Here is an 11896-nt window from a genome sequence, read left to right on the forward strand (position 1 = left end):
ATATACTTTCCTAGTATTTATTTCTCCACAGTCACAAGATTTTATTGTTGTTTGTAAGGAAACAATGCTTCAAGCTTACACAATCACAACTTTCATTGTTGTTTGTAAGGAAACAATGTTTCCAGCTTAAGCAGTCACAACTTTCATTGTTGTTTGTAAGGAAACAATGTTTCTCGCTTACACAATCACAACTTTCATTGTTGTTTGTAAGGAAACAATGTTTCTCGCTTACACAATCACAACTTTCATTGTTGTTTGTAAAGAAACAATGTTTCCAGCTTACGCAGTCACAACTTTCGTTGTTGTTTGTAAGGAAACAATGTTTCTCGCTTACACAATCACAACTTTCATTGTTGTTTGTAAGGAAACAATGTTTCTCGCTTACACAATCACAACTTTCATTGTTGTTTGTAAGGAAACAATGTTTCTCGCTTACACAATCACAACTTTCATTGTTGTTTGTAAGGAAACAATGTTTCTCGCTTACACAATCACAACTTTCATTGTTGTTTGTAAGGAAACAATGTTTCTAGCTTACACAATCACAATTTTCATTGTTGTTTGTAAGGAAATAATGTTTCTAGCTTACACAATCACAACTTTCATTGTTGTTTGTAAGGAAACAATGTTTCCAGCTTAAGCAGTCACAACTTTCATTGTTGTTTGTAAGGAAACAATGTTTATAGCTTACACAATCACAACTTTCATTGTTGTTTGTAAGGAAACAATGTTTCTCGCTTACACAATCACAACTTTCATTGTTGTTTGTAAGGAAACAATGTTTCTAGCTTACACAATCACAACTTTCATTGTTGTTTGTAAGGAAACAATGTTTCTAGCTTACACAATCACAACTTTCATTGTTGTTTGTAAGGAAACAATGTTTCTCGCTTACACAATCACAACTTTCATTGTTGTTTGTAAGGAAACAATGTTTCTCGCTTACACAATCACAACTTTCATTGTTGTTTGTAAGGAAACAATGTTTCTCGCTTACACAATCACAACTTTCGTTGTTGTTTGTAAGGAATCAATGCTTCTAGCTTACACAATCACAACTTTCATTGTTGTTTGTAAGGAAACAATGCTTCTAGCTTACACAATCACAACTTTCATTGTTGTTTGTAAGGAAACAATGCTTCTAGCTTACACAATCACAACTTTCATTGTTGTTTGTAAGGAAACAATGTTTCTAGCTTACACAATCACAACTTTCATTGTTGTTTGTAAAGAAACAATGTTTCTAGCTTACACAATCACAACTTTCATTGTTGTTTGTAAAGAAACAATGTTTCTAGCTTACACAATCACAACTTTCATTGTTGTTGTAAGGAAACAATGCTTCTAGCTTGCAGAATCACAACTTTCATTGTTGTTTGTAAGGAAACAATGTTTCCAGCTTAAGCAGTCACAACTTTCATTGTTGTTTGTAAGGAAACAATGTTTCTAGCTTACACAATCACAACTTTCATTGTTGTTTGTAAGGAAACAATGCTTCTAGCTTACACAATCATAACTTTCATTGTTGTTTATAAGGAAACAATGTTTCTAGCTTATGCAGTCACAACTTTCATTGTTGTTTGTAAAGAAACAATGTTTCTAGCTTACACAATCACAACTTTCATTGTTGTTGTAAGGAAACAATGCTTCTAGCTTGCAGAATCACAACTTTCATTGTTGTTTGTAAGGAAACAATGTTTCCAGTTTAAGCAGTCACAACTTTCATTGTTGTTTGTAAGGAAACAATGTTTCTAGCTTACACAATCACAACTTTCATTGTTGTTTGTAAGGAAACAATGCTTCTAGCTTACACAATCATAACTTTCATTGTTGTTTGTAAGGAAACAATGTTTCTAGCTTATGCAGTCACAACTTTCATTGTTGTTTGTAAGGAAACAGTGTTTCCAGCTTACACAATCACAACTTTCATTGTTGTTTGTAAGGAAACAATGTTTCCAGCTTACACAATCACAACTTTCGTTGTTGTTTGTAAGGAAACAATGTTTCCAGCTTACGCAGTCACAACTTTCGTTGTTGTTTGTAAGGAAACAATGTTTCTAGCTTACACAATCACAAGTTGTTTTTTTAATTGTTGTTCGATAACTTTCCTACAAAGACGAGCTTTAACTGTTATAACACTGTTTCGTTTCACTAATTTACAAGGTTTATGATTGGTTGGTTGTTAGGTAGCGCTACTTAAACACACTAAAAATTAGTTCACAAAACCATTTCAACAAAACTTGGCGTTGTGCTACGACTCAGTTATCCCTAGAACAAAACAGACTATCAACTCTATCTTTGTTTCTAAACTAAGAATGAAAAACTATATCGTCTCGGATAACTTTAATCAAAAGAAGGAAGGTGACGTTTCTTAAAGGCCTCAAATAACCTCTTATAAACGATATTAATGTACTGTTTAGAAAGTTTACTCACGAACCTTCTCGTTGGCAGATTCTAGCAATCCTTTCCATAATCAAACCTCACTATTTAACAAAGATTCTATGCACTACAGATAACTTGCATTTCAAATGTTAACGAAACATTCGCTACTCACATCAGATTAGATAACAATGTTCATGTTCCAAGTTGAATATGGTCTACACTGGTTATTCAGTGATTTTATTTGTAACAATAAAAGTGACACGTTAGGTTTAATATAGCAACTGTCATGAAGCACGATCTACGGTCAATCTTACACTGATTTAGACTATTTTCCGATAACAAAATGTGGGAAAACGGTAAAATTGTCAGCTACTGATAGTTTAATAATTATAACAGTTAAAATATTTTTATAATATTATGCATGGCTCTGTTGTAAAATTCCACCTGATCGTTGTATCGATCTCTCGGTGGAGATCGATAGCAACCAGCGCCATCCTGGCGGTGCACGAGGACTCGCTGTCACCATATAGCTCTGAATCGGTTACGTGTGCTTAGCTGTGAATGAATTTCGTAGTCATCTCTGTATAGTGAAAAATATAATCACTTCGACACCACAAACTGAATCTATTTGAAGTTTTATTTAAAATAATATCGTGACTCAAGAAAAGTATTAAACCTTAATATACAAGTGGAATACTGATACCATGACGTCACAATATTACTGTATAAAAAAAAACTGGGACCAAAACGTTATTGTTATAAGTTTGAGTTAAATACTTTAGTGTCCAAATTTGTCAGATGTGTGACGCCACCCTCACGTTAAAGATACCGTATTAATAGACAATAGTCTGTAAACAGTACTAACAGTACTTTTAAGATGTTTTACACATCTGTTCTACCAACATAAACAGATTACACAAAAGCAATCTTCGTTGTGCATTATGTAAATAAAATGTGTACGTTTTTAACACACACAATATAATTGTCAAATGTAAATAACAAGTATGAGACAAAACATTTCACAATTTTGATACCTTATCTCAAGCCAGAGCAGTTGCACAGTGCCTAATGCCAACTCCCGAGGGAGAGTGACACTGTTACAGATATGTGGTCCCAAAAACTCCGCTAGTCGAGAAGAGGACTTTCTGAGACTCCGAGATTTTTATTACGAGCGAGATTTAAAATATCTTTTTTTTCATACAAATATTTTGAGTTTTAGAAGTGTCGGGAGAAAACTGTAATTTCAGGTGGCGATAAGTTCCTGCTCATTAACTCTTTAACCTGTTAAAGTTTCTCACTGAGAGAGAAATCCCCAGACGACTGAAAAAAAAACAACAACACTAAAATCTAATGACCCAGACGATTACAAGGACTATCGGTGATGTCAAAAAGCATTTAGTCAACAAATACGTAATTTAATAGTTTTTGTAAACTACTTATTTATATTTCAAGACTTCGTTCTCTAAAGTATGCCCAAGAGTATAGCGTGGTAAATAAGTTAATGACAGAGAAACCCACTTTATTAAAAACTAAGTTTTTAAACGATTTGAATGGGTCGTGAAAGAAACTTCATTACAAAAGTAAAAGTTTGCACCTTACACCTGGTGTCGAAAAGTTGTACGTTTGTTATAGTTTCTCTCGCTAGTCGTTGAAGTCTCAAATATTTAGTTATCTGTTATTGCTAAACAAGTGGTATCGACCAGTAGAAATAAAACCCTAACACAGACCACTATGTTTGTTTGTAATTGAGCAAAAATATTCATCAAGGGAGGTATCTGTAAACTGCCCACCACGGGTATTAAAAACCCTTAAGTCCACAGACATTCCGCTGTGCCTTTGGGAGAAAGGGGGTAGAAGAGTAATAATGGAACAGCCCTGTTGTTGGGATGTAACGTAGAACCAAAAGCTGACAAATTTAGTACTGCGAAAAAAGATGGACAACATAGAACTGGGTGCATTAGGGATTGGTTGTTCCCAATACGATCCTGTTTTAACTGCGGAGACACACCTTTACAGAGTTCCTCTCTACACCGACCAGCCAAATCATATTTTTAAGCGCCATATTTTTATTAAAGTATTACATGGAATGTCTTGTTCCAGTGCATTTATTATTTTTAAGGGCAGAGAGTGACACATCTCGGTCATGTCCACAACAGACACATCTTAATGTGTTATCCCCCCTTTAAGACCGCACAGCGGTATCATATTTACCCACTTGAAAACAGTTCGGATATCGAACACGGTACGAATGCATTTTTTTTACAGCAATTTTAGGATGATGAAAACCCACAGTTTCTAGAACATGCGCAAAGCTACAAAGAGGTCACTGGAATGTTTCTAGCTATTAATATTTCTAACATCAGTAATAATAAATGCTGCTATTTTAAAACCCATACGGAAATTAAGACGGCAAATTCTTTCTCAGAAAATGATCAACACATTAAGACAAATCGCAACGAGTTTGTAACAGAAACGACAAAAATAATTTTTATTTCTGAATTTTTCCTCACTCCACCGAAACGTTCATGTACTATTTTATTCGCTACTCACTATGCAGTAGACTTGTGAAAGTGTTAAATAGATAAATTAGGCTTAATATTATAATCGAATATATACAATTTATAGATTATTAAAAGGTTTGTTTCTTTACAATATATACCAACAGGCATTAACAGTACAAAATATTAACGTTCACATACCATTTATAAAACCTGTCGACTCGTGTAGAAACCAGGTCTAAAACCTATAGGAATTTGGGAAACTTCCTACAACTAATAAAATATACCCATTAAACAGGTCCTACCTAATAATAAGTTAATATAAAATGATTTTTGGCTTTTAACTAAATACTCTTGAGATAATCGAAAAGAAAACTTACTGTTGGCCTATTGGATTTCAAACATATAACAGACTGGACAGACAAACAACGTAACAGTGATTCTATTATCGAATTTCTACGGAGTTATAAGGAACTCTAGCCTTTGATCATGTGAAACTTGTTACAAAACAAAAAGAAATAACAGTTTCCTCTATCTAACGGACGTTGCCGATAAGTAATGTTATCTGATAACCAATAACTGTTCTAAAACTTTGACACAAAATAAATAGCCGTGCCATGTCTATTTGTTGCCAGGCGTTGAAACCTGTAGCCACGACAAATAGTTCAAAAGATCCGGCGAGTTATGTGTGTGTTTTATTTTGCACACAAGCAAAATGTCATTTTTTTTTCCCTACAGGAAGTGACCTATGAATTTTCAACAACAAAAAATTACTGTTTTCGAATTTACATACAGTAATAAGAAAGTAGATGTCTAAAGACGGCCGGTGAATAACATTTCACACCCCTCCTCGAATCATTCTGGTCAGAATATGATAAAAATGGGATGGGTTCGTTAAATATTGGTGATTATTCCTACATCCTCGTTTGGTGGAAGTTGTTACATAATATAAATCACTGTTAAACTAACTATAGGTTGAAGTAAATATATCTACTATAAAGGAAAACTCGACACGAACCAATCCAATCTTGTACTTACAGGATATCAAATATCTATGGAAACAGAAAAACTGGCATCCAGAAAGGTTTTCTGTCTACTTATTTGGGCAGTTTCTTTTGATGATTTGTTTGGAGTTAAGCACAAAGCTACACAATAGGCTATCTGTACTCTACCCAACATGGGTATCGAAACCTGGTTTTCAACGGTGCGAGTCTGCAGACATACCGCTGTGCCACTGGGACATTCTATTGATGAGAATTGTTTTTTTTAACAAAGTTTCCTTATAAACCTGAGATTTATTATACTAACATTCTCAAACTATATTAAAAAATACCTATTATTTTAAAATTACAAATTTACAAAACAAACGTCATTTTACGGAAATTTAAATTTCTTATTTGAAATACAAGCGTCAAAAAGATTTCATTTGAAGGATGCGCAGAAAGCAACTCGTGTATTATGATTAAATGCTTTGTAAATTATACTTAAAATGTATATATCTAGTACGAACTCCTTTTGTACTAATTCTAGTAGTCTATTCAATGTTTATAAAGTCACTGTACGTTAAGCCTAAACTATAATGCTTATAAATTCTAAACAATGTTACAAATCGTTAAATATTAACCAAATTACAATATAAATTTGAAAACAGCAATGAAGACCTGAAACAGTCCGACTTCTTACATATCATAAAGCTAACTTCCGAAGGCTCCATACTGGTAATTCTACTAATTTCAGAAAACGGATTAATTACTTTTCGTTGAGTAAATTATTTTCTAATATTCATTACCGCATTAAATCAGCAAATAAAAGCTACCTTTAAAATACATATTTTAAAACTTGCATGAAAATAATACCGCAGCCACACAAGTCAGCGACACGAGGCCTAAGAAGACACGAATGAACGACCAGCTTATTTCTAACGTAGTAGTACTACTTACAACAAAACAAGCTAGGGGGGAAGCTTTCACTAGCACTAGCTTCAAGAAAGCACGTTATTCTCGACACCAATGAACAGCATAGGTTTCCCCTTTAACACTTCCCTCTTTAACAGTCAAGTCTCGTAAATCCTGCAGATATCCTTCTTTCAAGAGTCTCTTAAAACCATGTACAGCTTCATAACTATCACATTAGCTGTTAACACAACTGGTAGCCCTCCGTTACAAGACAACAAAGCGTCGAACTGGAGGGGTGGAGCTTGTCTTATAACACACTAAAAATTGAAGCTCGGGTGATTAAAAATAGACGAAAGTATTCTAAAGTTCTTATTATCTAAAAACAAAATAATTGTTTTGTTTTACTAATATAAAATAATACTAACGGTACCAAAACAATACATCGAACAAAACTTAACGAAGTGATTGAAGAGCGTTACTTGTATATATAGAAAAAAAATTTATCCAAGTTTGTGACGTACCGACGTAACTTTCGACGTGGCGCCATCTAGTAACATAAAAAACATCACTCGATGCTTTGGGATAACATTGCAGTTCTGACATTAGCGTTAATTATTCTAACTAAAGAAAATAATCAGTTATGTTATTATTATTATGCACTATTAATTTTTATATTATTAGATGTTAAAATGTTTACTTCTTTATATTTAACCCTGACGCATAGGTACCCGAAGAAAATCTAGAGGAGACATTTAACCCTACTCATATCTGTCAAAATTGGACGTATTATGATGTAAACTTAGCATCCTATTTCAACTTAATATTTTCAGTAATTTTCATTAAACTTGTAAATATTTGTTTTAGTTTAACCACTCATAACACATTATTTTAATATGTTGACTTACAGCGTAAAGGGTGATTGCCTAGATAGGCGTTTTCACCCCTATTCCCGAAAATTAATCTTGTGGGCGCCCACGCTTTGACGTGGTGCATTACTAGGTTCACTTGCGGATTTAAGGTTATGTGTGCTCAGGGGCTAATCCCTTTTGTGGGTCCTACATTCGATGTAATTTTATATAGAATAAAATTATAAAAGGGCTCTGGGGCTAAGCCCACTCTAGTCCCTACATAAATACGCCACCAACTAGTTGTTTTTTTTTCAATAATAAAATGTAAGATGTTTCATTACACCACTATAGCGTGATACAATTTATCTTGTAGAACAAAATGTTTACATCAATGTTAATAATACGAAATAAATATATTTTTAACTGACCAAGAGCTCAATGGAACTCCTTTCTTGGTTTGGAATCAAACCTTGGAAGTTAACTGTACAGCAGTATTATGAATACAGAATTCTACACGTTTTAACATTTATTAAATAAAACACAGTTAGGATAAACAGTTTAACATTTATTAAATAAGCCACAGTTAGGACTAACACAGTTTAACATTTATTAAACCATATTTAGGATCAACACACTGTAATATTTGTTAAACCACAGGTGGGATCAACACAGTTTGACATTTAAAACCACAGTTAGAATCAACACAGTTTAACATTTAATAAATAAACTACAGTTAGGATCAACACAGTTTAACATTTTTTAAATAAACCACAGTTAGGATCAACACAGTTTCACATTTATTAAACCATATTTAGAATCAACACAGTTTAATATTTGTTAAACCACAGGTGAGATCAACACAGTTTAACATTTGCTTTGTTAAATCACAGGTAGAATCAACAGAGTTTAATATTTGTTAAACCACAGTTAGGACTAGCACAGTTTAACATTTGCTTTGTTAAATCACAGTTAGAATCAACAGAGTTTAATATTTGTTAAACCACAGTTAGGAGTAGCACAGATTAACATTTGCTTTGTTAAATCACAGTTAGAATCAACAGAGTTTAATATTTGTTAAATCACAGTTAGAACTAGCACAGTTTAACATTTGCTTTGTTAAACTTTAGATTTTACACACAGATTTCTTAGTGTGCTTTCTAAAAAAAAAGTTATTTCATTTTTCACTGATAAAAATATCTAGAGCTGTTACGATTACATGTCTAACCTACGCTAATTCCACAATATCCAACACTGTTGAAATGTTGCTGCTCAGTTGAGGGGTTCTTTTAAATTATTTGGTGAAACTAATTCAAAGACCAGTCCATGTAATAATAACAAATTAATATTATTTATTTCTTAATGTTTATTTACAGGTTTGTACACTGCATAACTTGTTGTAGGCTTACATTTATATTTATGCTATCTTTCCAAAACTAATATAAAAATCAGCTTACTTGTACAATCTGTCAGCTATGAAACAACAACTCTCTAACTTGTCCATACTCCACTGATCCTATATGTAATCCTTGTTCTAGATATGTTACCACATTTTTTGTTTATTAATATTCCTGAACATTTTAGGACTAACATGATCTAAATGTTATATGTTCTCTGGCAAACATACATAAATCACAGGATTAAAAACATAGCTTTATAACAATATAATTCTAATGATAATTTCCTGTTACAGAATTACATTTTTTTGTAGTGTGAAAAGAACAAGAAAGATCAAACACAATACAGCTATCAAGTCTAATTACCATACAATACAGCTATCAGTCTAATTACCATACAATACAGCTATCAGTCTAATTACCATACAATACAGCTATCAGTCTAGTTACCATACAATACAGCTATCAGTCTAGTTACCATACAATACAGCTATCAGTCTAGTTACCATACAATACAGCTATCAGTCTAATTACAATACAATACAGCTATCAGTATAGTTACCATACAATACAGCTATCAGTCTAGTTACCATACAATACAGCTATCAGTCTAATTACCATACAATACAGTGATCAGTCTAGTTACCATACAATACAGCTCTCAAATTTAGTTACCATACAATACAGCTATCAGTCTAACTACCATACAATACAGTTATCAGTCTAGTTACCATACAATACAGCTCTCAAGTCTAATTACCATACAATAGGCTATCAGTCTAGTTACCATACAATACAGCTATCAGTCTAATTACAATACAATACAGCTCTCAAGTCTAATTACCATACAATACAGCTCTCAAATTTAGTTACCATACAATACAGCTATCAGTCTAGTTACCATACAATACAGCTATCAGTCTAGTTACCATACAATACAGCTCTCAAGTCTAATTACCATACAATACAGCTCTCAAGTCTAATTACCATACAATACAGCTATCAGTCTAACTACCATACAATACAGTTATCAGTCTAGTTACCATACAATACAGCTATCAGTCTAGTTACCATACAATACAGCTCTCAAGTCTAATTACCATACAATACAGCTCTCAAGTCTAATTACCATACAATACAGCTATCAGTCTAGTTACCATACAATACAGCGATCAGTCTAGTTACCATACCATACAGCGATCAATCTAGTTACAATACAATACAGCGATCAGTCTAATTACCATACCATACAGCTATCAGTCTAGTTACCATACAATACAGCTATCAGTCTAGTTACCATACAATACAGCTATCAGTCTAGTTACCATACAATACAGCTATCAGTCTAGTTACCATACAATAAAGCTATCGGTCTTGTTACCATACAATACAGCTATCGGTCTTGTTACCATACAATACAGCTATCGGTCTTGTTACCATACAATACAGCTATCGGTCTAGTTACCATACCATACAGCTATCAGTCTAATTACCATACCATACAGCTATCAAGTCTAATTACCATACAATACAGCTATCAGTCTAGTTACCATACAATACAGCTATCGGTCTAGTTACCATACAATACAGCTATCAGTCTTGTTACCATACAATACAGCTATCAGTCTAGTTACAATACAATACAGCTATCAGTCTAGTTACCATACAATGCAGCTCTCAAATTTAGTTACCATACAATACAGCTATCAGTCTAGTTACCATACCATACAGCTATCAGTCTAATTACCATACCATACAGCTATCAAGTCTAATTACCATACAATACAGCTATCGGTCTAGTTACCATACAATACAGCTATCGGTCTAGTTACCATACAATACAGCTATCGGTCTTGTTACCATACAATACAGCTATCAGTCTAGTTACCATACAATACAGCTATCAGTCTAGTTACCATACAATACAGCTATCAGTCTAATTACCATACAATACAGCTATCAGTCTAGTTACCATACAATACAGCTATCAGTCTAACTACCATACAATACAGTTATCAGTCTAGTTACCATACAATACAGCTATCAGTCTAGTTACCATACAATACAGCTATCAGTCTAGTTACCATACAATAGAGCTCTCAAGTCTAATTACCATACAATACAGCTATCAGTCTAGTTACCATACAATACAGCTATCAGTCTAGTTACCATACAATACAGCTATCAGTCTTGTTACCATACAATACAGCTATCAGTCTAGTTACCATACAATACAGCTATCAGTCTAGTTACCATACAATACAGCTATCAGTCTAGTTACCATACAATACAGCTCTCAAATTTAGTTACCATACAATACAGCTATCAGTCTAGCTACCATACAATACAGCTATCAGTCTAGTTACCATACCATACAGCTATCAGTCTAATTACCATACCATACAGCCATCAAGTCTAATTACCATACAATACAGCTATCGGTCTAGTTACCATACAATACAGCTATCGGTCTAGTTACCATACAATACAGTTATCAGTCTTGTTACCATACAATACAGCTATCAGTCTAGTTACAATACAATACAGCTATCAGTCTAGTTACCATACAATACAGCTCTCAAGTCTAATTACCATACAATACAGCTATCGGTCTAGTTACCATACAATACAGCTATCGGTCTAGTTACCATACAATACAATTATCAGTCTAGTTACAATACAATACAGCTATCAGTCTAGTTACCATACAATAAAGCTATCAATCTAGTTACCATACAATACAGCTATCAGTCTAATTACAATACAATACAGCTATCAGTCTAGTTACCATACAATACAGCTATCGGTCTAGTTACCATACAATACAGCTATCAGTCTTGTTACCATACAATACAGCTATCAGTCTAGTTACCATACAA

General features: G+C 33.4%; 1 protein-coding gene across 9 annotated transcripts in view; it reads right to left on the reverse strand.

Annotated features, from left to right (window-relative positions):
* LOC143247847 (uncharacterized) overlaps positions 1 to 11896 on the reverse strand; it is a 28101-nt gene that overhangs the window by 14219 nt on the left and 1986 nt on the right. For 2 of the 9 annotated variants that reach the window (XM_076496392.1, XM_076496393.1), the window contains exons 1-2: positions 6821 to 7230; positions 5919 to 6124 (exon numbers count right to left, since the gene is read on the reverse strand). The exons of 1 other annotated variant lie outside the window; for it this stretch is intronic. The gene's annotated coding sequence lies outside the window, so the exon portion shown is untranslated. Of the gene's footprint in view, positions 1 to 5260; positions 5407 to 5918; positions 6125 to 6563; positions 6796 to 6820; positions 7231 to 11896 lie in introns of those variants that run through there. 6 more of the 9 variants (XM_076496391.1, XM_076496395.1, XM_076496394.1 and 3 more) reach the window with 5 other exon arrangements.

This window comes from Tachypleus tridentatus, chromosome 3 (assembly GCF_004210375.1).
Source record: "Tachypleus tridentatus isolate NWPU-2018 chromosome 3, ASM421037v1, whole genome shotgun sequence".
Taxonomy (NCBI): Eukaryota; Metazoa; Arthropoda; class Merostomata; order Xiphosura; family Limulidae; genus Tachypleus; species Tachypleus tridentatus.